The sequence below is a fragment of the Fundulus heteroclitus genome, chromosome 9 (assembly GCF_011125445.2).
Source record: "Fundulus heteroclitus isolate FHET01 chromosome 9, MU-UCD_Fhet_4.1, whole genome shotgun sequence".
Taxonomy (NCBI): domain Eukaryota; kingdom Metazoa; phylum Chordata; class Actinopteri; order Cyprinodontiformes; family Fundulidae; genus Fundulus; species Fundulus heteroclitus.
Window position 1 is genome coordinate 21,840,534 of NC_046369.1, and position 27,249 is coordinate 21,867,782.

Sequence of the window (27,249 nt, forward strand, 5' to 3'; positions counted from 1 at the left end):
GAGTATGATGAAGTGTTGCCATCCAAGAGGAGCCCTGACATCTGTCATCGGTTGATGGAGGGCATCGGCAAAAGCGGCAGGCATCTGCCACCCTGAGCTGTGCACGTCTGCCGGGCCCGTGCTCGCACCAACCGTAGCGTGCCGGGCGCAGGCTAATAGGAAGAGACAATGGGCAAGACACCGTAGTCAGGAAAGATGAACTGCTGTCTGGAGTACAGCACAGTGCAACATGGCGCAGCTTAACTTAACCTCCTTGCTCTCTTTGTTTTCATTCCTTGTCTAGTTGCAGCTGTCACTGTTGTTTGCTCATGCGGAGGTATGAATGTTTAAATGGTTTTAAAGCGTCTCCCTGTACCTGTTCTCTTCAACTATACCCTGCTTGCTGGAAAAGGTTCCTGAAGTGGAAGTACCTTTGCACTGTGAAGAAATACTTTGCTGTGAATGATTCTGACCTCTACATTGGCTTAATCTTAAATTATCTGTTTAACTTTTTGGTTCGCTAAAATGCATTTTTTTAAATCTGTTTATGTAAACCGTACAACCCTGTAGACAAAGTATTTACCAATTTAGTGTTTGTGTCTTTTTATTCTCCCGTTATTCAGATGTAGCAGAATCTAACATCGCTGACACTTGACTCCATTTGCCTTCAAAAGGCTAAAACTGTTTTAACCACTCCTCTTGGCACCATGCTATCTAAGGGGCATAAAGTCTCCCGCATTTGTAAAGCTATTTTCAACAGTTTCTAGGCTTCCAAGACTGCGACTGTCATTGTCTGTGTCCCCAGAAAGTGGTCAAGATGCTTTTAACACAGCCACCTCTATTTGACTTTCTATGAGCACAACAAAGCGCAGACAGCTCCTAAACTAGCAATCTTCTTTTTGACAGTTACAGATATGGAATAAATAAATAAAGGCAGAGTGGAGAGCTTCACCTGTCTGGTCCAAACTGGCACAGCTTAGGTTGGAGGAAAAAAAAAAAAATGAAGGGAGGGAGAGAAGCTTCAACATCAAGACAGACATAGAGGTTGGAGGAGAAAAACACACACAAAAAAAAAAAAACAAGACAGAGATTACAGAGACAGGTAGACATGGAGGAGAGAAGTGGGGAGAGTGAGAAGCAAAAGATTGCTCCCCACCGCCCACCACCCTTATGTCTGTTTTTATCAAAAGGATCGTCAGTTTTAGCTAAGGAGATGAAGCCTTTATCTCCCCATGCAGGTGCCTTATGTCCTGGGGCTTCGGCTTCATTTGGTGCTGGAGGCTGCAGAGCTCGACTGGCCTCAGCAAAGCTGGGCATCTCTGAGAGAGACAACTGGCAGATTACAGTCCAGCAGGACATTCACTGCTACAGGTGGAGGGATCTATCGTTTATCCCTCACTCAATCCCCTTTTTCCTTTAGTCCATCCCTCCATGACTTTTCTAGCCAGGAGACACCAGAAGGCTGTATCATCTCACATTATAGCACAGCTGCAAGCGACATGTAAGGTATGATAAGGAAAAAAAATATATATATATATAGGTACAGAATGAATCATTCTGAGATTTGCAACGAATTAATGATGAAGTTGTCATGAGTAGATAACTTACCTCACTCAAATTTTTCCCCCGCTATGCCATAGAAAAGCAAAACTGAAAACTTCAATAGACAAACAGCTGGATGCAAGCAGAGCTGTTAATTTGTACCAACCTAAGTACCGTATTCATTATTCATTGTGACTTCCAAAAATACCAATCGACACTAGAAACTGGGAATTGACTTAACATTCAGAGTGAAAAAGTGTGAGTGTTTATGAGTCAGAGAAAAGAGAGCAAGCCATATTTTCTTGTACTAGTCTGTCGAACACAACAGCCCCCTCGGTGACAGTAAGTGCCAACCGCGCTCCCTGCGGTCTGCTTGTTGTTAGACTGCTAGAGCAAAGAATTGCTCGGGATCCTTATTTTCCGAAATAAGCTAATTAGAAAGTCAGGGAGCATGGTTTAATGCAGATGTTGGAGGCTGGAATGCCGTGACTGGGATAATGGCCAGCAAGGTTGCATGAGACTGCATCAATCATTTCAGAAAAGGGGAAAGTGTGATAGAATTTGAACAAATGGCCTGAAATAATGGGCTGTTTTATTGCTTTGCGTGCAAAACATCAAATAAATTAAAAAATTGATAAACGTTTTGCTTTAATGCTTATGTAAACACTAGCATCTTGACAAAGTAGATCTTTTCAGTTGCATACATGGGGAATCAGCCAATCACATGGCAGAAACACTTAGAAGAAGCATTTAAGCATCAGTATGTGATGTAGACAGTTTGCTGCTAATGAAACTGAGCGTTAGAATAGGGAGGATAAGGAATTCAAAGGACGTTGCTGGTACCAAACAGACTGGTCTGAGTATTTCACTGCTGATCCACTCTATTTTAACACACAACCATCTCGCAGGTTTAGAGGATGGTCCATCAAAAAGAAAATATCCAGTGAGTGGCAGTCGGGTGGATGAAAACACCTTCTTGATTTCAGAGAGCAAAATTCAGGCTAGTTCAGGATGATAAAAAAGGTCAACGTTGTCTTAAATTACCAGTAATTGCAACCACACGTATGTGTGTGTATATATATATATATATATATATATATATATATATATATATATATATATATATATATATATACATGCCTTCTGTAAACGTTTCCCTCTTTTCTTGGTATATTTTGAATCCCTTATTACCAATTGAGCGTGGTTTCAACCAGGAGTGTGGAACCTACGGCCTCTTGGCCATATAAGCCCCTCCCAACTCTTCCATCTAGCTCGCCATGCAATTTCAAGTGAATGGATAAAACGATTAAAGCCTGGTTAAGAAAAAAACAAATAGAAATGGTATGATATATAAATGCCAGTAACGCGTATGTCCGAGCTAGGATTGGGGTCAGTGAACACAACAGTATTGAGATGAGTAGATGGACAGGTGTCGATCATGGTGACGGCAAAAAAAAAGAAAAGCGGATGCTGAATGTCGCGTTTTTCAAGACAAATGGATAAGCAAATATTTTTTTCGTTGAAGTGAAAAGGAAACCTATGCGTTCATTCAGTCAAATAATCAGTTTACCTTTTGTCATTTACCTTTGTGAAGGTTTTTCTGAAGCCTCTGTCCCATCTTGCAGAGCTCAACTCTTTGAGATCAGTCTCAACTGATCTCTTTGAGATCAGACTGTTTTATTGCGCAAGAATATTTTACTGGTAGTCTGACTTTTCTTAAATTCAGCAACCAACTAATTTACATTTTTATATATTTTCACACCCTTTAGAAATGCACTGATTATTAAAACCCATTAAAAATGTAATGAGAAGAGGGCATTTTTTTTCTTCACAAAGTCTCTGTCACATTAAACTTGTGATGTATTACATAATGAAAACACTCTGATTTGGAGGGTGTCCTTTAATTAACTTTCCATTTTAGTAGTTAGTCTGTAGGTGTGTGGATAAAAATAGCTTCACCTCTAACTTTAGCTAACGGATGAACAGTCAGGTGTTTTTTCTGGGGTGGAGTGGGGGGGGGTGGATTAGTTGCTAAACATTGCTACTAAAGTTGGAACCAATCAACCTTGTTCAAGGGCAAATCTGTTGTTTTTTTGTCACCCTTTCTTTATTATAAGAGGCAACAAATACAACAAAATAGTGATTTTTTTTCTTTCTTTTTTTTTTTTTTTAAACCAGCTGCGCTCAGCTGCTAGTCTGACACATAGACATACAGTCAATCAGTGAGTCAGTCAGGTAGCTTTTGCATTCCGACTGAAATCCCTCCTGTAAGCAGGTGATGCAACAGCAAAGTGAAATTCTATTTGGAAGTGTCTGCCTCCCCATCGAGGCGCATGTTTGCGGTAATTGTTCTGTCAATCAGCAACGCTCCGGACTGCGATTCATTTTTTATTTTCTGACTTGCCACCTGTTACGTCCTGGCAGAAGGTGAGGGTGAGGGGTGAGGAGAGGGGAGACGGAGGGCGAGAGGAAGAGGCTGCTCTGTGTGATTCTTCCTGCTCTTGTTTTCATTTGGTTAGGGTGGGTGTGTTATTTATTCAGATATGCAACTTTATTTCTAACATAATTTTTTTTATTCGTTCTTCATACAGTTTATTAAACTTGTAATAAATAGTTCTGTTTCCTAGTTTGCTGAATTCAATCATGGGTTGCAGAGATACTGTAAATAAAGTCCAGATATGTATGTTAGCCAGCAGTTGACTATACACCTAAACAGGGAAATAATATCAAATTAAGTAAAATGTCATTGAACAGTAGTACATTACCTTGCTCACTTTGGCTCATTTTTTAAATTTGAAGACTTGACTCAAATTGACAACTTGACTGCAGGTTCTGCTCCTTCAAGGCAGTGGTAGGAATCTTTAGATGCGTTGAACTTGCACACGTTTCCCGCTCTTGTAGCAGATTCTCCATGTTTTGTAGTCTGGACAGGGCAGGAGCTGCATTGCTTTCTCTTTTGTCCCCTTGTGTTTTGCTTGAGAGAGGTCTTGATCAGGGCCAGGCTCAGGTTACTGCACTGCTCTTACCAGCGCATGTCGCTGAAGCTGCTGTGTTGGGAAGGCCCTGTCACTTTCTCATGCACGGAGTCAAAGGAATTTCCAAGCTCCTCCAGAAGGAACCTCCTCCAGTTCCAGGTAGAGCTTAGCTTACTCGCTATGACAGGCATTGTAGGTGGATATGTCAATGATATTGTTGACTATCACAAGAGGCCAACGGGCAGTTTTCCTATTGCAGCTGTATGTCCTTGTCACTTTGTTGAGGTTGTTCACTCCTCCTTTGTTGCCATTGTTGTCCAAATTGATGGTCGGTCTCCTTTCCGTTCGAGCACTGACCTCAGAAGCTTTATTTAATGTGAATTACATTCTTGTTCTTCTTTTGACAACCGTAGTGTCCTGAGTGAAAATAAACCAAGAAGAAAATACATCTATTTCCCTTAACTGCCCTTGATAACATGATACCATGGCATTATAATTTTTTTTTCTACGAGAGATTTGCATCGAGTCAGTGACTTTTCAGAAATTCCTCACACTGATCAAACATGTGGCGACAGTGCAGAGGAAGCCCTTCCTTTTAGCAGAAAGATTCCAGCTCAGTATGCGCGATCATCTGCTACAACTGACAGCAAAGTGCACTGCTCATTTTGGCAAGACATTTCATTGTAGATCCAACTTGATCTAACCTGTATGTCAGGAATTTCATTCTCTGTTGCTTTAGAACTAACTTCAGATTAGATTAGTTTGTTTTTTTCATTACTGATTTAGTGTATAAACATGTGTTTTTCAACACCATCACACCCAAATTTCCCTAAGGTGGGACAATAAAGGATTTTTTTCAGTCTTTATTTTTATATTATTTTGAGTAAACAATTGACTCTCCTTCAGAGGAGAAGACTCCTGGTCGAACACATTAACATCAATTTAGTTTAAACACCTGTGAGTGTACTGTCTGCCTTAAGGGACATATCTGTTGAGTATCTTCTCTGTATCAAATTAGATGTTTTGAATAAAGTAGCAGAACAAGGCCTGATGAGCTTTCTAAACTATAAACCTAACATTTTCAATGTATCACAGCTAAATATGTATATATGTCCACCGTCACCTGCCATCCCAGTTGGGAACATAAACATTAAGATGGATGTCACTGGATGGGCTGTGTGCTAGCATACATTCTGCAGGCAGAAGTTTTCGGATCTCAATTCTCTCACACAAATCTCTTTCTACTGGCTTTCAGGAAAGTTGGAGACCATCCTTAAAATATATTGAACTTATCTCCTATTCTAGATAAAAACAATGGAAATCTAACTTAGCCAACCAGACTGATAATTCAATTCAATTCAAAAATACTTTTTTTTATCCCAAAGGGAAATTGAATGTTGATGTAACTAATTTTGTCATGGAGCTATGTAAGTGTAGCACTACCAAAAGTTGGTTTCAGCTTTGGCCTCAGCAGCTCTTGCTTTTGTGGCAGTGGTGTGTCCCGCCTTAAACCTCAAGACTGCATCGTGATTGGCCCAAACCGTTTTTGGTTGATGCCAAGGCGGTACTAGATGGATTCTTGTATGTTCATGAATGCACAAATTCCCCTGAGAATTCCTCTTGCAGGTAAGGTTATTGGAAATCTGAATCAGAAAGAAAATCACAAAGTAGAGTTTAAATATAATCAGAAATCAGAAATCAAAGTTATCTGAAAATCATCCATGAAACTGTAAAGTTTGCTATGGAAATGTGTAGTGAAAGTGACCAAAAAAAACACAAGTTACATCTTTAGACAGCCCCTTCAGTACAGCAGATGAACTGGACCTTTGTGAATCTGTTTTACTCATATGGCTTGCGGTATGAAGGAAAATGGCACTCGCCTCAATGAAACCTGCTGCAGTGCGGAGCAGGACCATCTGAGTCCAAACACAGGCAGGGGGTGATGATGGTGAGCAAGATGGTTCCTCTCTGGGGGATTTCAGGCAGAAAATTGAAGATGAACAGAACGTAAAGGTTGTAAGATAACTACAGCAGACCCTGTAGACTCGATCGCCTGCCGCTGAACCACTTGCACAATTAACCATGTGCCATGCCTTTTAATAATAGACACTTTAATTGTCGACAAATGAAGAGTGATGTAAAATAGCTAATAGCTTGTGCTAATTAATAGGAGGATTGAACACTTGTTAATTAAGGGCAAACAGGACAAGACCGTCGCGGTTAATTTGTGCAATAAAACCGAGACGAACGACTGATTTCTTAACAGATCCGCTGCAGAAAAACACCAAACACCCCCCCACTCAGCTATCTGAAAACACTTGTGGTCCCAAACCTTGCCTTTACCTCTCTGTCCTGTGGTTGGAATCCGAGACACATGCATAACCTAAGCATACACAGAAGTAATATAAATGGCAATGGCCTGGCCTCCTACATATGGCTCCCCAAGGATAAGAAGAAATGAAATAAATCCTACCCATATAGTGTCCTCAGAATGTAATAACAAAGGCTATTAGCCACAAGTGTGTCTGTGGTATAATAAAACGCCTGATTTGTTTTCATGTCTTGCTGATAATTTAAACAGAAACCAATTTCTGTTCATATTTAGTAAGTTGAAGTACTGTTTTGGTTAGGCTTGTTTCCTCAGCTTTCTTTTGCCCGGCTTTGGACTGATCCACAAAGACAGAAGTTTCACATCTTTTCACACCCGTGTTTCTCAGTTTAAAAGCTTATCTGCCAAGTCGTTACAAAACACAGTTTTTATTATACCAGCAGTATACTGTGAGTGTGGCCTCTATCTCAACGCGAAGACCTGACATATTTTAAAGGGGAGACCATGTTCATTGTCACACACAACTACACATTTAAATTAGTTAATTTGGGATTTTGTGTTGTAGACTGGATGTGGAAGGAAAATAAAAGGTTGGTATTTCTTTCTGTTTTTTTCACAAGTATTTGAAATATTCACCCTCCTTTACTCTGATGCCCTTAAATAAAATACAGTGCAACCAACATTGTTTTAGAAGTCATTTGACTGATAGTCTACCTCTGTGCATTTTAAAGTTATATGCAATTCTGTGAACCGCTCAAGGGTTTACAATCAAGGAATAGATTAGATATTTCAAGGATGTAGAGAAGTTTAACGCAAGGTAACCCAGGTTTTGAACATCTCACTAAGCACTTTTCAATCCATCATTTAAAAATAGAAATAGTATATGATAACTGAAATCCTACCAAGACATTGCAAAAAAACAAAGGAACATCTATCTAATATGCAGCCAAGATTGTACTCATGAATCAGGGTTCTAAACCTATTTTCTTATCAATAATATTTAAAAAAAAAAACATTTTTATGTTATATCTGTCAAAATAAATACTATATGAGCCATTTTCATGTCCGAACTGACACAGCTGCCCTGCTGACATACTCGGCAATCTTACTGTGCAGCGTCTCTTTCCTCTCGCGGTTTCAAATTGACACAGGGAAATGTCCAGCTGCAAAAATGACCAGCACTATTCCCCCCACCCCCCTCCAGTAATCCTCTGTTCAGAAGGAAAGGATTAGCAGCTAACATGGCTAATAATAAGATAAACATAAACAGGATAAACAAGGTAAACATTAACATATGGTGCAACCAGACTTAAGTTGACAAAAAAGAAGAGAAAAACAGAACAGAAAAACTACAAAAACCATTTAGGAAGCCGATGGCCACTAAGCGCTGCCAGGGTGTGAGCGGTGGGTGCACCTCCTTTGCGCTCTGCGGGTTGGAGGGCTGCCTTTGAGCACCTGAGAAGGAGGTGTGGCCACGTTCCTCTGTAGGCCATAGCAGAACGCAATGCTCTGAGTCAAAAGCGGGATATTGGCCAGTCCTCATTTTTGGCCAGGAAGTATTTGATCCCTGAAACCACGTTTCCTCAATTCTCTCATGTGCACTGTCTTCCAACAGTGCCAATGCATCCACCGAGCAGCATTACGCACGAATACAATAATTAAAGTGATTGCCGAACACCTTGTCACAATGATCTATTTATCTGTGGTACACCTCAGCCTGGTAATCAATAGAGAGAGGAATGTGATGACTTTTATTTAAGATGGCTTATGGGCATTTTTTTTATTTATTTCAAATGTCCCATGTGTATACTTAAGTGTCACCAGTGCAAGAATAAATAACACTGTGGTTTTCAATGCTTATGATCAAGATGATCTATGATTAAAGTCTGACATGTAGTGAAATGGAATATCTGAGAGGACTCTATCATCTGCGCCGCTAATTTCCCCTGTCTCCAAAATGAGTGTATGCATGGGTCAGAGCTGCTGTCAGGATCGCACATTTTCCAGTCAAGTTTTTAATTTTTTTTTATAGATCCCAACTTTTTTGTGTAAACTGGTGTACGTATGTTTCAGGCCCTATTTTGTGTGTATCCAAGCTTTATAAATGAGACCCCAGAAATGCATAAACTGCAGATTCTTGTTTGCAATTTAAAAAAAATTAATCAGGTTATTGATTACTTGGTTTTGCAATTAATTGTGCAACCTAATGCAAGGGTATGTGCTTCTATAAAGGATATTACCACTTTTTTCAGACACAAAACATGCTGTATAGAGCAGGCTCATTAGAAAGGACGAGGCTGAGGACGCTACTAACAGCCATAATAAAGCTGCAACACCACACACCAACCATCTTTGATGTTATTAAATAAAAATCAATAACATTTAGCACACTTGATTTTATTATAATGTAATTATTTCTCCAGGAAATAATTTAGACTCAAATTGGTAATTTAGGAAGCTAGAAGGTGCTGTACCGGATGATGACCTGGAAATGACGAGTGTCGGGCACGGCCGTATTTACTTTAGCTTAATGAGTTAATCTTAAGTTACACAAAACACCATTAAATCAACATTAATGTTCTCTGTTAATGTTGTATTATAATGCGCATGAGACTATTGTGGTGGAGCTAACTAAAACCAGCATTACATTTAACTGGGGTGTTAGCGAGTATTAGAGAAGCTAATAGTGGCTGATGCTAGCGCCAATTGAGCGCTCCCTTAAGAAGACTGTGAAACTATATTTTTGCTGGAATGAGAGGACTGGAAAACATAAACATTAATGTCCTATCGGTGTACAAAACCCTTATGTGTAATGAATTATGAGGAGATGAACCCGGCATTCAGCCAGACACTAAAATAATACTTGACGGGATTTATTGAGGAGATGATGGGTCAGGAAGGCAGACAAAAAACAATCCAAAAAGGTGTACAGAGCAAACATCCAGGTGACAACAAAAACTGGGACAGACTAAAAAAAAAAAAAAACCAGAGGAACTGGTCAGGTAATCAGAATACATACAAATGCTGAAGGGCTCTTACCAATGAAATGTGTGTGAGAAGTTCCGGCAACAAACAGAAAACTGAGGAGGGTTTAAATAGACAGGTGAAACCATGTGACTTCTAATTAACTAGGAACAGGTGAGAGTGATCAAGGAAGGGGAAGTGACTGAGAGGCTGATGGGACAGAAACTAAGACTAACAACTACAGGGCAAAAATAACCATGAAGAGAAAACCCAAGATAGAAAACAAGGCTAAGACTGAACAGAACACAAGCTTTAATCAAATCTAATAAAGAAGACCAGATAACTAAAACAGTTAAGTTTAAACATGAATCCAATACAATACAAAACTAGAAACAGAAATAAACCCTAAGGCAGGAAAGTTAACTTAACCAAAACAACAACATGAACCAGAACAGAACATTACACTTATGGCAATAAAGTTTGTTATAACGGTAAAACACCCCAAAACATATCAGCACAGCATTGTTTCGAAGGTCGTTAGTGGGCAGCTTAGCCTGTTAGCTCAGGCTTTAACTTCAGTCAAAATGATTATATAAATATATATATATATCTATATATATCTATATCTATATATATATATATATATATATGTATCCCAAATGTCCCTTCGGAATAGGGTATTGGAAGAGCGAGCCACGTTCCTTGATACAGCTTGAATAACCATGTACCATAGTGTGTGTCAAGCTAATAACAGCTAGCGTTATGTTAGCTTGTGTTGACCAGGAGGTTTTCTCTCAGAGGGGAACTTTACTGATCATTTTATGTTGCTCTCAAACATCAAGGCATTTAAAATAAACAAACAACGCTTAGCCTGGCAGTGGGGTGAGTAAAGCCTGACGGCCCACCAGGCCTGTAATACGATGGGGGAAACCCCGCACTACACTTTGTATTAATTTTTATTTGCAAAATTTTAAAACCCCAACTAGGTACTTTGTGTTTTTCGAAGGCACAAAATAAAAAGGTACAATGAAGTTCAAGGAATATAAATACTTTTGCAGCACCCTGTATCTATTATTGGCCTATCCACTTTAAAGGAACAGACTGATGTAAAATTTGAGTTCAGAAAAAGATTACATTAGCTGCCTTTTCTGTTTCCTAAAGTTCTTTGGCTCAAATCCAGCTCTGGTTGGGTGCAACCAGAGCTGGATTTATGCAATGGGATTTACAAAAATGTTTCCTACTGTAGTTGTTTGTAAAGATTTTATAGAGAAAATTCTGAAAGAGCTGTTCTATAATATGAAAGGCTACTTTTCTGTTTCCTCTCTTCAATACCTTCTGTGAGTCTTTATTCGTTTAGGTAGAACAAATTAGGATGGAGAACGAGAGGGAGGAAGAAGAACTCCAACTGCAGAAGTCAACAGCTCGCACATTTTTCTTGTTCACAGAAACTCATTAGTATGCTGCCAGAGGTTGTGAAAGAGGATTATGTGGAGGAAATAATGGGACAAAATCTAGCAAATAGATTAATAATCTTGTGGATGATAAGGATGCAATGTGTGTCTGTGGGTGTGCACAACACCACATATGCCCAGTTTTGCAATGAAACATTAAGTGTATTATGACAGAGAGGCAACTTGCCCCTGACTCTCCATTCAACCCACAAAATGACTTACCTGGACAGTTTTATGTATGCCTGGAGGAGAATTAAAAAGCCACTTCATTTCCTCTTTTACAGGCTGGGTAGGCATGTCAGCACAGCCCTCCCTCTGAAAGCGCTCTAATCTAAATGCTTTTGTCAAGGGAGATTTGGGAGATTGCAGTAGGCAGAGGTACAAATTGGTTGTGTCGTTTTATAATGAACTAGGTGAGGCGTTGCAGTTTTTGCAGCCAACAGCCCGATGATTACTATACTGTAAGTCACAGCTGGCTTTATTATTGCAGACAGAAGACCTCCCCTTCACCCCACCTTGTTCAGGAAGCCTGTTGTCATGAACTTGGCAAAATGTTTTGTCAGGGTAAGCCGAGTAACTCCAAACAGAGTTTACAGGTTCTTATCCTTGAGTTATTTTTTAAAGTTAAACTGCAGAACTTGAAAGTCCAAGCTTCCTTTGCAAAACATGAACACTGTACCGGCCAGAAATGTGTCGTGGAGAGCAATTGTAATATTTTTTACTCGCATGTTTGTATATAAGTATCAAAAATCTAAGATCAGGAGCTCAAGGGCAGGTTGAACGCCTTAATTTATGCACATCAGGGATGCCATGGCGGCTCCCATCAACTGATGCCTTTTACACACACTGATGTTCAGTCTCCAAGGTTTTCTGGGATATTTAAATCTGAGCCCTTGCTATGTGCCTTTTTGGGATTTTCCTGAAACTGTTCTCCTGTCTCTTTGACTCAAATGTTTTTAGGTGTCTGACAAGAAAGTTGTGAACTGGAGTGTAGATTTTGGAGAACCGAACCATCTCAAAACAAAAAGGACTATAATTTAAATCCAGTTGCAGTTTGTCACCCTACATGTTTTCCTGATGTACCTCAGATGGGACCGTGACACATGGATAGAACGATGATATGTTTGCTTTTAAGTCCTAGCAGTTGATGCCATTTATTTGTATCATGTATCTCAAATAATTCCAAACAAATTGCAGTTATTTCAAGCATCTAGTGTTTATTTGCAACAGATATAGTATAAAATTGCAGCCATCACTGGAAAGGTGTTTCTCATGATTTCTTGTCAAACTGGCTAAAGCTTTTGTGTGTTTGAAAAACAAATGGTTGTAGTGTTGATGTCTCGAAATGTCCATTGGACCATTTGCAAAAGTGCAATGGACCCCCCCACCCCCACCCCCCTGCATCTCTGTCGTATTCCCAATGCCAGATAAAAGCCCAACTTGACAGCAAAAACCACAGAACACCATAAAAGCTATTATATTCCTGTAGCGAGCAATGCCACGCGAGTCTGTGTGCATGTATAGGTTTCCTTCTGCCTGGGTGGCTTGGGGTGTGTGCACAACATGTCTGCTTGGCTTGTTCTATGAATGTGTGCATCTGTTTGTACTTGCTTGTGTTTGTGTTTGTCAGCAAGTTTGTTGACAACACTGTAGGACATCAGGGTGGGATTGCTCTGACTGTGAGGAAACAGTTCATCTGAATATAGATGGGTCCCATCTGGAGGCAGTTGGCTTCGGCCCTTTATAATTTTGTAAGCAGCTGAGCATCTGGGGCCCACTAATGAAACCAAAGGCACAGGAAAATGCCCTGGGCTACTGCAGGCTGCCTGTAGCTGTCAAACATGCAAGACTGGGGAAAGGGATAAGAGTGTAAAAATGGATGGAGGGAGGCATGAGCCAGGAGGAAAGAGTGTGTTGAGAATATTGGATATCTTAAAGAGACCTCGATGACTCCTGTGAGACAACATTCAAGAAACCCAAGTAGGCCATTAGAAAACTGAGCCATAAAACGAAGACAGTGGTGTCTTTATTGTGGCCCATTAACTTGGATGTTCATGTGGAGATAGCTGCTCAGTGTGGTACTGTAATGAGCAATACAAGCATGCTCCTGCAATGACTGATGCTTTGGGTTAAAAAAAGAAACAACTTTCTGTAGTTAAGCAGAATTATCAAATGTCAGCTTTTGAGCAGTTTGCCTGCTAGCTTACTAGTTTCATGCTAGCTTGCATGAAATGTCCTTGTCGCTTCATGGTTTTTCCACTAGGGATTTCATTCTTTGCTGGTTGCAAAAATTCTGATTAATTTCTCAGCTGAGAGGCGAATAATGATTCGCCTCTCACCTTATTCTGTTCTGCTGTAATTATGACTAACCTGTCATTAGTTTGATGCATCGTGTTTTCTTTTACAATCACTTTGAGCCAGTAGATGGGACTCCTTTAAGACTGAATATACATTTGATTTCCTCTCTATATACTGATGTTAACAAGATGTCATTGAACAGTCTATGGAAAATGTGATGAAGACACCAAATCAACAACATGTAAAAACTTCAGTGCCAATATTCACAACGATTCTCAGAGTCCTCTCTCAGAACTCCCATCTTAGCCTGAAAGATCCTACCGTGGAGTCTGAGCTTCAGAGTATTTCTGATAGTTGCTGAAAGCGGCTCTAAGTAAGGAGACAACAGAACTTTCTATCTTAGTGAGGAGGTGTGGTAGACCCTGTTACTAGGTGTGACACTGTCTTTTAAGAACTGTGATTGGTTGATGGTACAAGAAAAAAACACAAATGCAGTCTTCAATCAAAGAAGCAAAATTAACCGATTAGACTGGTTTAAGAAATATGTGATATGATAAAACTTAGCAAAATTAAATAATTGCCACACATCATTAAAATGTTTGAACGCACCTTATCTACGTCTTCATCGTCGTTTTTATGCTAATTATGTTTACTCGCCATACTGGTCACTTTACTACATACATTTGATGTTAATGTGCACTCACCTTTCAGCATTTTACTGTGATTGCCTGCTTGTGTAAAGTGTAATGTTTCTGCCTGATCCTGTTTGTGAGATCCCGCCTGCAGTGACAATGACGTCACTTTCTGCCTGCTTAGCTCTGCTCTGGTGATTGGGTCTGAGCAGTTACACCTGCAGTGGCTCTAATTAGGCAGAGTCACTGCACCCGAGGAGATCACTATATATGCCCTACTCTCCCAGTGTGTATCTGCCAGATCCTTGAAAGCCTTCATGTGAATAGACCATCCAGCATGCTTTGTTTGCCTGCCTGTTGTGACCAGTTTTGCCTGTTTACTTTTCCCTTGTTGGCCTCTCCAGTTGGCTTCTGTTTCTGTACACTGAACCCTGTTTGGCTTTGACATCAATTTAATTTCTTTTCAAACTAGTGTTTCTCTGGCTCTCCCTCACGAGGATCTCATATTAACTTTGAGCATGTGCCTATACCTGACACAAGCAGGGCTTCCCCCGCCGTGTTTCTCGCCCTGGCAACAAGTTATTTAACCCCCACTGGTGCAATGAGTTGCTTCTCATTTCACACTGCGTGGTCATAGAAAAGATGTTAGTCTGTTTCAGAAGGGCCAAATGCCATGCATCAAGCAGAGAAAACATCTAAGGAGATTTCAGAAACTACCAAAAATGGGTTAAGAAGTCTAAAGTCTGGGTTAAGAAGTCTTAAGAACTGGACTGATCTGGACCCATCTTCTTTGAGGAAAAAATGTGGCCAGAAAAAAATCCTGAATGATCGTGATCGGCGATCACTTAAACGTTTGGTGAAATCAAATCGAAGAAAAAAAACTGTAGAATTCTTGGCTATGTTTAATTGTTAAAATAAGAGCATTTCCACACCCACAATGCAATGGGAACTCAAGGCATTGGGACTGAACAGCTGTGTAGCCTTAAGAAAACCACTAATCCGGAGGCTAACTGGAAAAAAAGGCTTCAATTTGCTTGGGGGCATAAAGATTGGACTCTGGAGCAATGGAAGAAGGTTGTATGGTCCGATGAGTTCAGATCTGCCCTGTTCCAGAGTGATGGCCACATCAGAGTAAGAAGAGGGGCAGGTGAAGTGATTCACCCATCATGTCTAGTGCTACTGTACAAGCCTGTGGGGGCAGTGCTATGATCTGGGGTTGCTGCAGCTGCTCAGCTCTAGGTTCAGCAACACTATGGGCACAAAGAATGAGGTCAGCTGACTACCTGAATATACTGAATGACCAGGTTATTCCATCAATGGATCTTTTCTTCGCTGATGCCACGGGCATATTGCAAGATGACAATGGCAGGATTCATCGAGCTTGAATTGTGAAAGAGTGGTTCAGGAAGCATCAGACACCATTTTCACACATGGATTGGCCACCACAGAGTCCAGACCTTAACCCCATTGAGAATCTTTGGGATGTACTGGAGAGGGCATTGTGCAGAGGGCAGACTCTACCATCATCAATGCAAAATCTTGTTGAAAAATGAATGCAACACTGAGTGGAAATAAATCTTGTGACGTTGCAGAAGTTTATCGAAACAATGCCACATCAAATGCGTGTTGTAATCAATGCTAAAGGCGGTCCAACAAAATATTAGAGTGGAGACTTTTTTTAGCCAGGCACTGTATTTACACAATGTACGGATGACTTTCAGAAGTCGATATTTTTACACAACTGTGGTGTTAAGGCTCACATCTGTAAAGGAGTTCAAAGAGATGTTTAAAAGTCAGATTTCTCTAATGGTGAGATAGATTATATCTGTTGCAAGCAAGCATATTTTTTTCTCTAAAACATAATTTGTTATGGAAGTCATACCATATCTAAGTATTTGAAAATATTTTATTCTCTTGTCTCTCCTATAGTTTATGCACTACCTTGACAACCTCATTAATTGTTAACTGATCAGTCTTGCTAGCTGTGTTTCTGAAATTTCTTGATGTTATAGTGAAATATGTCCATGGAGCTTCTTGGTGTTAGTAGCTTAGCAATGCAGATTAACCACAGATTTTCTAAGGCTTCACAATAAAAAAAAGCAATTGAAAACATCCATGTATCCTAGCCAGATCTCTGCTTTTTAAAATATTTTCACACAGCATTGTTTTCCCCCCTCCAATGTATCATAGGGAAATTGGCATACATTCGTCATAACAAAATTTAACAATGCAAAGTTGTCTGATTCATGGAGAAATATTAACTCGTTTCAGCACCACAGGCTTGCATCATTGCCAAAGAAACTGATATTTTCTGGGTGGCCTGTTTAAAAAAAATCTATCAATCCAACATCCTCTATCTTCACTAAACTAATCTGCCCTTGGGTAAATGTTGAATTTACAGAAGTTAATTACATTCTGTCCTTCTGCAGAAGGACGAATGTCCTCATTCAAAAGAAGTTGTAGAAGTTTATATACAGTTGAATTCTGGGATTTACACACTGTATGCACAGAAAACATTTTTCTCTTAGAAAATAGACCTTTTTCTGCCTGGTTCATCGTTGGGTGTAATTTTCATATGCTTCAAGGTTGCTCACCTGGTTCATCTGTTTAAGCAATCATGTCCAAGTATGAACACCCTGGGAGTGGCCAGACATCACACTGCGGGCGACTGTGACTCAGTGGGGAAAGTAGTCGTCTTGCAGAATTGTTGGTCCGATTCCAGCCTTCTGCCACATATCAATGTGCCTGTGGGCAAGGCAGTAACTTATGTTGCCTTTACATCTGCATATTAATGTAGACAATGCGAGCATGTTTGAGTGTAACTTGGTGAATGTGGTTCTAGTGTAAAGCACTTTGAGTTGTCATGACTACAAAAGTGCATATATACCAGAGACGGGTCCGGTTGTTTTGGTGAAAAATATGCACATCAACTTTAGAACAAAAATGAAGGACCTTGTGAAGATGCTTGATGAAGCTGCTAAGAGTGTTTATATTCATAGTGAAACAAGGTCTGTATCAATAATATTTAAGCCATATGTGGCCTAAATATGAGAAAGATGTCATTACTCAAAAAGCAGTTAAAGATACAGATTACTGTTTGCAAATGGCAATTGAAACTTACAAAACTGATAACACCATTCTAGCTATGAAGCACAGATGTGGTGGCATAATATTGAGTATTTTACTGTTGGAGAGACTGGTGTGATTCCCAATATAGGTGGAATTATGAAGAAATAACATTGTGTAAATACTAAAGGAAAAATCTTAAGAAATCAAGCAGGAAATTAAAGCCTGGACAAAAATGCATTATCAAATGCATTATCCAAGAATACACCCAATTTACTCACAAAGCCCTGATCTGTGTTCCATGAAAAATATGTGGGCAAAAGTAAAAGGTATGCATTTTAAGACCAGAATTAACAGTTTTTGATAAAAATTGAAGTTGCTTAGAGTTATCCTTATCTGTAGTTATGCTCCTACAGGCTTTGACTGCTGTAGGACATAAGACCAGCACTTGCTGCTCTCTCAAGACAATAACTGCAGAATGATTGGTGCTTTCACGGAGAGTCACAGGATACCACAGAAGAAAGTCATTTGATTTTTTGCTAGTCGGTTTTTTTAAAAAAAAAAAAAAAAGGTTGCTGCTGGTTGGGTCTGAATACGTACTAAATATAGCGAGAAATTTGCTAAATTAGCAGTTGTGACCTGGTTGTTCCTCAGATTAGAAGTATTTCCACCATTGGTCTTGCACTTCACGTCACAAATATTGCATAAGCGTAATTTACATTGCATTTTGAAAAGTGGAGACATACTTTAGAGCGCTTTCTATCTGCCATGCTTGCTTTGTTGACTGGACCAGTGGCTACTGACGTCAGTACGCTCTTGTGCGTGCGATGCTGTGTTCGTGTCCGGCACTATTCCACTCCCTCTGTGTCACAATAATACATTGAGATACCGCAACAAGGTACTGTTTAATGTTATGTGAATCACTACTGTGTAGTACCGACGGCATTTGGTCGGTGCCTATAAAAGTATCAAATATGGTACCCATCCCTTATCATGGCAGATGGCTGTTCTGCTGAAGGTTTCTTCTTGTAAAAGGCGTGTTTTCCTCTCTACTGTTGCTAAAAGTATGCTCTGTATGAGGGATTGCTGCAAAGTCAACGACACAATGCCGGCGACTGTCCACTATTACTACACGCTCTTCCAGGAGGAATGAATGCTGCAAGTCAATGACTTGATGCAATCTTATGGTTTTGCTTTGACAACTTTTTAACCTAACTATCTATATGATTTGATGACATACACCTCCCTAAGATGACATGTTTTGGGAATTGCTGTTATATAAATAAACTTTGTTTTATTGAGTTTGAAGCAAAGCATGCAAGCCCCCTGCACAGAGAGCCCAGTTTTAGCAGGAATGGCCGAACATTGCAGGAAACTATCCTGAAAAGCTTATGGAAGAATACTTAAAATTAGTCATGAACATCTGGTTTCAACTCTATTTGTGATATGACTTTAAATCAAGTCTCTCAAGTCATAAATCTGTAAAAAGTGGACCCTAAAAGAATCCTCCTTTCTAAATATCAGTGAAGAAGGTTTAATGCAATGGTCTATTTCTCCATTCTGTGTCTTGAGACTTGCTATTCCTCTCTCTTTTCAAATTCTCACCTTCACTCTAGTAACGTGGATGACCCTGAGCAACTGTACAGTCCACAGTGGCTAGTGCTAGTGGTTTGCTGAGGAGATGGAAAGCCATAGGTCCTTTTTCCTAAACTTTATTATGGCACCTTTATTACTATGTCTGCCTGATTTCCCACTGGCAATGACATGAAAAAGCAATTGGTTCTCCTTTTTATTACTGTCATCTTTGTTTTCAGACCTAGAGAGTAAAATTTCCTGAACTCAAAGAGTTGCACTTTTACTCCTGTCTAAAAGCAGGAGGAAGAAAAACAATAACTTGGAAAATAACAATGGAGATCATAAAAAATGACATGTCACAAACGCCACTGAAACCAGAGGGGCACCAGCATGCCGACACCCACCAGTTGTTTATGACTAGATGAGTCAGTAAGTGTCGGATGGTGGCCTTTGCTATCTGCCAACTCCCACAGTCAAGGAAAAGATGTTTTAGAGGAGATTAAGATCACAGATGGTGAGGGAACAGGGATGTGGAGAGAGGAGACAGAGGTGGAAGATAGCAATAGAGAGATGGAGGTTTAGAAAGAAGAGAGAAGAGGAGGTACTATTTTCAAAAAAGATTGTTTAAAGGGTAAAAGGGGAGATCAGGAGGGGGCCTCTCTTGGGGTCTTTTAGTAATCCCCTGGAGGCATGCTCATGGGGGATCAGACTTCTCATCCACAGTGCCTCAAATCATTTATTCATCTGCTTCATTAGGGAAGATTGACAAGGCTGTGTAAGAACCCGCTGGCCACTCACTGTTCAAAGAAAGCTTCAGCTGTGTCAGCGATTCATGGGCCTCAACATGGTCAATGATGAGCAACACTTAAAATAAATATTCATACCCTTTTATTTGGACTCGCTCATGTCCAGCATTTTCATGTTGCCACTTTAAATCAGCACTGCAGTCTGTACAGTATCTTCTGCCTTTTTATTTTTCCTTCATCTAATTCTAGATACGGCGGCAGACAGTACAACATCACAGTGACTGCCCCCCGGACCTTCACACGTGTAATTATAATTGAGAAAGATAATTAAGAAGGCGGAGAAGAAGACAGATCTTGTCATTTGGAGAACAATACTGTCCAATCTTCTCATGTGTATTCTTCTTCCTGAATTATCAGCCGACGCATTGGTGCAATCAGCCAGAAAGTTTGCTGCTCCGTTTGAAAGCCGTAAATGTCAACACACAAACCTCTAATTTAGTTAAGATTCAAAAGTTAATGACATCAGAATGGTTGTTATGGGGGGAGAAAGATTCATGTTTGGTGCGATCTCTCTCTGATCTAATCATCTTCTAATCATCTGTCATGCAAAGATTCGTGGTGTGATTCTGCACAGTGTCTGCGGCTGGTTCTGCTCAGACACAGACTCACAGGGAAAGGCAATGATAGACATTTTAATGCTGACTACAATTTAACACATAGTTGTGCTGGTCTGGCTCGGTATGGGTTTATTTCCACTACACCTCAACACAGTGCTGCCAATAAGGGAAAACGGGATCAATAATGACTTGTGACAATTCCACTCACCTGCCTCTATCTCCTGAATGTTTGACCCAATTCTCTGCCAAAACCACACCCTCCAAATGAATAACCTGCGATTTGTGTCATAGTTCTGCCTGAAGGTGTTAGTTTTTGGTTTATTTCAAATTATTCTCTCCATGTCAAGGCACTCAAATGCTGGCATGTTGCTGGTCAAGTAAAATAAATTGAAAATATTCTATCTGATCTTAATACATAAAATTTCTCTCTGTAGCCTTGAAGTCTGTATCTGGAGAGGACCGCCAGAGGTGCTGAAGTTATCTCCAAAACTGCTGCTTGTGCTTGTTTACAAAGGTCAGATAAAGCTCAGTAAGATTCCTAGCTCAGTAAGGACACATTATAACAAAAAAAACAACAAAAAAAGAGCCATTCATAAATGTTTAAATTAACTATTTTAACATTACTTTAGGGTTGCCTATGATTAACAAAGACCTCATGAAGTGTTTTTTTCTGTACACCATTTAAACAAAATCAAGATTTAAGGATTGATACATGTAAAACCAGAAGGAAACACAGCAGTATGGCACTGTTATTGTCCAATAAAGGTTTACTCTGCTCCTAAAACTAAAGGAATACTTTTTAATCAGAATATACTATCAAGTCAGTTAGACCTCTGGGATGTTGATCTGATCAGTTCAGTTGTAGAGGGGCTTGCTAATCAGTGTCGGCTGTTTTGGTGTTAATTAAATCAACAACAGGTGGACTAAAGAGGCAACAATGAGACTGCATAAACTGCATAAACAGAAATAGTTTTGTAGGCATGGACATTATTTTCCTCATATTTTTTTTGGGCTGCTTTTCAGTAGTTTTGCATATGACCAAGGTCAGTATCAATACTGGAAGCATGAGGTGATAACTGGACCAAGTCCACCAGGATGGCACATCAATACGTGCCGTTTCCAGAAGGTTTGCTGGTTCTCCCAGGACAATTTCAAGCTTTAAGTTGTCTTTGGTCAGATTCCACAGTAAAGTCCTCTCGGTTACAAGCATATATGCAACACCGACATTTCTCTGCAATCCTTCGGGGGTTTTGGAAAATCAATGGAAAACAAAACTCCCTTCATGTAATCGTGATCACCATATAGCTAGTCAGTCCACCACATACCAACGCAGCGGCGGTGTTTTGTTATTGCCATGTTATTGTCTGTTGAGGTGATGTTCCAGACAGGTCTGTTCACCATTTGACTCAAACGAGTAAACTCTTCAAGTGTTACTACACTGCTTATATGACCACAAGATGGCCGTGACGCAAGTGTCTAAATTTAGCCATTTGATGTCATCTGAGTAATACCCTATTCAAGAATCCTTCAAACACTCGTGCAAATGCAGCTGGCTGTCCCATATCACAAGCCAATCTCTTTCGGTCTTCTCGCTGTCCACTAAGGACTCAGCCAACGTAGACCGGGTCCTTCAAGGATGCTGCCCCTGAATTGAGACAGACCCATTATATGCATATGGGCGGATCAGCTTAAACTGGACGTGGTTCGGCCAACACCAGAAATTACCTTTGCGTGAATAAAAGCTACTAGGAATCTAACTAAATCCATCAGATTACTTCTCACTTACGTTTCCATATATTGCCAAACAGTTGATTTTGAAAATTGTAAACCGCTTAGGTACATGTTGCTATTGCAATACATTTTGTGGTTTCATTGTTATTCTGTACATTAGCACCTAGTTAGCACAATGCTTGCTGTGTTCAACAGCAGAGCTCTCAACTTCCATGGATAGTAAAGTCTGAGATTGTCAAATTTACGTGAAGCACCTTATGGGAGGTGGCGGGGGGAGTTTAGAGCTCTATAACAGTATGGTTTGAAACTGATGTTATTTATTCAAGAAATAAATAAATAAATTTGTGGTTAAAATTTCTGATTTAAATCCAGTATAACTTTGGTTATCTGTTCATGATTTACTGTGAAGGTCTTAATCTGTGGTTTGAATTTGTGTTTATAGAGGGTTATCAAATCCTAAAGATTGATGACGTGTGAAATCACTGGGCAATAAACAATCACTGCAACCAAAACTGGTTTATATTATTCATAGCAGAACAGCTTCACTGCATTGGTAATGTAGCTATGAAAAGTTGTTAATGAATAAAATTATTAAACTCATGAAAGAGTATAAAACTTAATATAACAGTAATTTGTCTTTAGTATTAATGGCTTCATATTATTTTGGACTGTTGTTAGCATCATATAGTATCTTATATAAAATGTGCCGATGCTGAAAAGTTCTACTTGTTCTAGAATGTATTTAATAGTAATAAAATGTAAAAGTGATTATAGGTAATCCTCAGAGTGATTGTTTCAATGCATTAAGAGAGTGAACAATAAAAGTTTCTGACTCATTTTGTTGGGCTACGGAGGTCCTGAAATTTGTTCATTCTTCAAAGGGGGTCACAACAGAAAATATTTGATAACCACCTGTTTAGATAGCTTTCATCCTTTAAAAGTACAAAAATAATGTGTGACTTTATTATAAATACTCAATTTATCTGAAAACTTTAATAGAAAAAAAGCAAAAACAAAAATATTGGAGAACGCAGTAACTTTTTCACAATATAAACTGACATAAACTAACAGAATATTGGGTTCTTAAAAGAAAAACAGGAAGGTTAATTCTTAGTCAGCCTAAAATTTCAGCAATTTGCTGTAGTTATGGACCTACTTATAATGGGCAGGGCAGTTAAATACTTTTTTTTTTTTTTTTTTAATCGGATTTATTGGTAAATTTTCATGGGATGTACAACTCTACTTTAACATGTTCTAATTTATGTATGTTTGACAATATAGATTAAAAAGCACTGGATTGATATGTTTCAATGCCAACAAGTCTACCATCATGTAACAGCAGTGTGTATGTATATATGTTTATATGTGTGTGTGTGTGTGTGTGTGTGTGTGTGTGTGTGTGTGTGTGTGTGTGTGTGTGTGTGTGTGTGTGTGTGTGTGTGTCTGTTGGTTTGTTTTCCATTTGTGTGTGTACTGGGTCTTCACTCACTCTGGCATCTTCTCTGCTCTCCTGGCCAAACTAGCAGCTGGCAGATGGAGATTGCCCACTCATCAGGCCACTTTATCACTTGGCCCACAGAGTTCAAGGAGGCTGTCAAAGACCAAGCTCAGGAGCCTCCTCACTTATCGAGTACACACACACTCACATCACCAGTTTCTAGTGGAACAACTTTGCCACTGAGCCCTTAAAAAAGCAGCTAGGTGCTTGACATATCACAAATAGTTTGTCAAAGAATTAAAACAAATGCTCATGTGCTGGCAGCAAGGCAGGTTACTAAAACTTTTTTTTTGTCCATTTGTGGCTTCTTGGCAGGGCAAAGAGTTCTCTGTGTGTCTAAAAACACAGAGTTTTGCTCCTGACAGAAAATCAAGACTTTTTTTGCCAGGAGCAGCCTTAAGCCTTGGCTGAATTATTAACCAACAGAAAATACTGCTTGTTACCTGTTGTTGGTGGATAATATTTTAGACATTCTAATGTTGGTTTGACTTGGAACTAACCTGCATCCTAAACTAGCATTTGAAGTGAGATTTTTTTTTTTTTGCTGTACACAATCACATTACAGATCAGCTCATGATGTACGTGTTGCACAATTTTATTTTTTTACAGTTTACTTTTCCTTCTATAGACCTGGTGAGGCACTCATCTTTTCAATTAAAATCACGTTTATTTAAATAAAACTATAATAGCAAACATACATGCAATGTTAACTTTATTTGGTGCACCTGCTTGTAAACACAAATGGCAAAGCGGACATTTACATGGCTGCAGGTCAAGACATTAGGAACATACAGACATGGTGAAGGCAGCTTGCTGAAGTTCAAACCAAGCAACTGAACAGAAAAGAAAATCAATAAAGGGATTTTGGACATAGCATGGTTGTTGTTGCCTGTCAGGCCTTCCTGAGCATTTTGGAGAAAGCTGATATCTGGGTATTTTCCAGTTTACAGAGCATTGACTTAAGGCAAATTATAAATTTGAAAATGCCTTCTTGATATAACTAGTCAATGAATAATAGTTCTAGATGATAGAAAGGCAACAACCGCTCAAAAACTCCTTGTTACAACCAAGGCATGAGTAATAATATTATCTTTGAAAGCACAACAAGTTGAGTCTTGAAGCAGAAAACCACAGTGGGCTCCACCCCCTGTCAGCTGAGAACAATAAAACTGAGGGTGCAATTCATACAGGCTCATCAAAATTGGTCAATAAAAAATAGCTCCCTGGTCATGAGTCTCTGTTTCCACAGCAGCATTCAGAAAGTAAGCTCAAAATTTGGATCTCATGGATCCATCATGCCTTCTATTAGTGGTTTACATTGGTAGTGTAATGTTGTGAGGGATATTGTTTGGCACACTTTGAGGCTCTTGCTATTACCTGATCATCATTTAAACATAACAGCCTACCTGAGTGTTTTTGCTGTCTATTTTGTCATCGCCACACTGTACTCCTCTTCTGATGGCAACTTCCAGCAGGATAATCAACCATGTCATAAAGCTCAAATAATCTGACTGACTTTGTAAACATGGTAGTGAGTTCATTGTACTCTAACATTCTCCAGTCACGAGATCTAAATTCAGTAGAACTCCTTTGGGATCTGGTGGAAGAGGAGATTTGCATCATGAATTGGCTGCTGATAAATGTGCAGCAACTGTACAACGCTTTCATTTCATCATAGACAAAAATCTCTGAGGAATATGTACGGCAACATGATGAAGCTAGAATTAAGGTAGATACAGCAGAGCTGATTCCTGGTGAGAAGAGCGTAGGAAGCTGTAGTCATCATTAAACAGCAATGGATGGCAACATACCATTAAACTAGTCAAGGTTGTAGGCCAACAAGTGCAAAATTATCCCTTTGTATCATTTCCTAGAAATGACTAAGCTGTAACAAATGTTTAACTTAAACCTGTGAAACTGAACTTTTTCATGGTTAGCTTAGAGCCTAAATTTTAACTTTCAGATCAAACTTTGTTAAACCTTTGCACAGCAAATAAAAACAATTTATCTGAATTGGTCAAGCTCTTGGTCCAAATAGTTTCCTCCTCTGGAGCCTCTCCATCTTACTTACTCCCTCCCTCCTTTGTCCTACTTAGCCAACTACTGCAAAATCACTTATCTTCACCTTGCTTCCTCTGTCTCCTGCTAATACACATTAGCAGCCAGCAGCCATATGTAATAGGGCTTTGCGTGCCCCTGCTGGTATAATGGCTTTGCTGACATGTCTCCCATTAAATTTGTCCAAGCAGTGCAGCTCTGGAAGCCTCTGCACATTTTAAAATACCATTATGTAACTTCCATAAACAAGCAGGCTAGTGTCAGTAACTTTGGGAATAGCTGGGAGACAATTTTTGTTTGTTGAACTTTTCCATTTTCCTCTAGTTTTTTTTTTGAGTTCTTTCCTCTGGGCTCTCCCATCTTGGGATGAAAACCTTTTAGTGGCAAAATGAGGTACGCATAGCTGCATTACGAAGCTCATCAGATTACAGTGTAACTAATTGGACACGTCTGGTGTATCTAATAGGCTAGTTTATATCTTCCAAATCTGTACAGTACCACATACAGTAACGAGATAGCATCTGTTACTTCATCATTTGTGCATGGGTGAACTGGGGCCCAGACCAAGATAATGTCATCTTCGGTAGCATCCGTTACCGTGGTGAACGAGAGCTCCGATCCCACCTGATAAGTGACATATTCAATTGTTTAATTAAAACAGCTTGTCTCATTGTGGTGGGGGGGGTCATTTTAGAAAATGTTAGAATTAAAGTAGGTAATTAAGTAATGCCCAAGATAAGAAAAACCCACAAAGGTGGTTTCTTCAGCCGGTAGGGAAGGCAAACTTAATCTTTCCGTTCTGAAATCCCACAAGGTCGCTCAGTTTATTAAAGTCTGATGCCATAACCACTGCCCACCACCCCAACATGATGAAATATTAACCATAGCTGCTGGGAAGGAGGAAACAAGGGAGGAGGAAGGGAGGGAAGAGTCGCGATTGCACACATTGAAGTCTATGATACCACTACTACACAAAATTAAGGCAATTAAAGACTGCTTGTTATCTTGTCTGAGAACAGGAGAAGAACTTGTACAGCAACAAGCACCTTGACAAAGAGATTTGTTTGGCCAATGGAGTGTGGCGTTAATTATCACAGCCTGATTAAAAGCACCAAGCTGGAATGGATGTCGTTTGTCTTTCCAGCCTTAGACACTACGGCAGCCAGCAGGGTCATTATTTTGGAGGTCTCTTAGGGGTATTTTTAGGAATGGGACTTTTTTTTCCAATGTTAAGTGTGACAGTGGTACAGTGGGATATTTATAGAATTAGCAAGGTAGAACTCATGTTCCGACAACGGAAGCTGGAAACCAATGTACCAATAAAGGGAACTTCAGATTTTTGCACTGTTAATCAGTTATAGAGGATTTGACACACCCTGAGGGACCCTAAAGTGCTGTACAGGTCCAAACATGTAAAAGAAAACAAACAAATAAATAAATGATAGTCAAAGACCTACAGTAAATAGATAGGTAAAAAAGAAAAAAGCATAAAAAATTGAGTAAAAAAATTAATAAATACAGTATATTTCTGCTCAAAGGGAATTAAAAGCCAAGCTAAAAATAAGGGTCTTCAAAATGGATTTAAAATTATTCAAGGTGTTGGCCAACCTTACAGTAACAGGAAGATTGTTCAACAGTTTGGGAGCAACAATAAAAAGAGCTCTGTCTCCTCAGGTCAAAAGACTAGTCCTAGGAACATCTAAAAGCAAGAAGAGTTCTGACCTCATACCTTTTCTGGACACGTACTCTATGTAAAATCACATATGCCACTACTGCAGGGAGGACAAT

The 27,249-nt window shown here is 39.5% G+C and overlaps 1 protein-coding gene across 3 annotated transcripts in view; it reads left to right on the forward strand.

Moving 5' to 3' along the window:
- Window positions 1-27,249, forward strand: part of agbl4 (ATP/GTP binding protein-like 4) — a 464,476-nt gene that overhangs the window by 184,419 nt on the left and 252,808 nt on the right. The window lies entirely within an intron of this gene.